Here is a 997-nt window from a genome sequence, read left to right as displayed (position 1 = left end):
AGCACCAGCGCCGCACACGGAAACGCCTTTTACCTTCCCGCTAGAAAGCAGTCCCTATTTATCTACTTGCACTTAGGAGTGCTTTCGAACTGCTAGGTGGGCAGGAGCTGGGACCGGACGGGAGCTCACCCCACCGCGAGGATTCGAACCGCCGATCTTTCGATCGGCAAGTCCTAGGCTCTGTTGTTTAACCCACAGCGCCACCCGCGTCCCTTTGCTGGCACATCTACAGCATCAGTACCCCTCGCCCCATTTAAGTTGTTTGCAGGCGGAGGGTCAAAAAAGGAGAACCTTGCGTCTGTTGATGAAGGGTGGGTGCACATGATTGATGGGTCATCAGCAACCACAGGCATTTCCCATGAGCGCCAGGTGGCAAAACAATCCAATTAAAAGGTCCCCATGGCCTCCCAAAAATCTGTTGATCAAATAACCAAGAGCTTTGAAAGGGAGAGCGTGTGGCCATCACTTCTAGATTGGTTGCGGAGCCGAAAAACACTCTGGGAGATCTTCAAACTGAAATTATGGGGTGGGTGGGAATACAAACATCCCAAATCAAAAAATAAAAATAAAACCTGCCTCCGTGATCAGATGTCTCTCCCTGTACAGGTCTTCATTTGGGGGGGGGGGTAAATGGGAGAAAACAGGGGCAGGGAAAATGAGCACAAAACAATATGCAATCTTGATTACAAAAATCAGCTTCCCATGTAGCTCATCTTCAGTTTTTTTTAAAAACGGAGATATGCTTGAGAGTGGCAACACAGGGGCAAACTCTCAAAAGCCACAAGGGAAATACAGCTGCCACTGATAGGGGCTGAGGCTCCAGGAGCTTCTATTAGTTCTCTGGTCTCTCCCGACAAAATTATGTAAAGGGTATTTTACGTGCATAATTCATACAAGCTGAATGTTTTGGGTGACCTTGGCCCAGGTTTCTATTTTAAGTGCGGACCATGCACAGCTGTGGGGAATGAGTAAAAAAAGGGGGGGTTAATGCTACCAC

This window comes from Podarcis vaucheri (assembly GCF_965113315.1).
Source record: "Podarcis vaucheri genome assembly, chromosome: 9".
In the NCBI taxonomy this organism is placed as follows: Eukaryota; Metazoa; Chordata; class Lepidosauria; order Squamata; family Lacertidae; genus Podarcis; species Podarcis vaucheri.
This window is presented reverse-complemented; position numbering follows the sequence as displayed.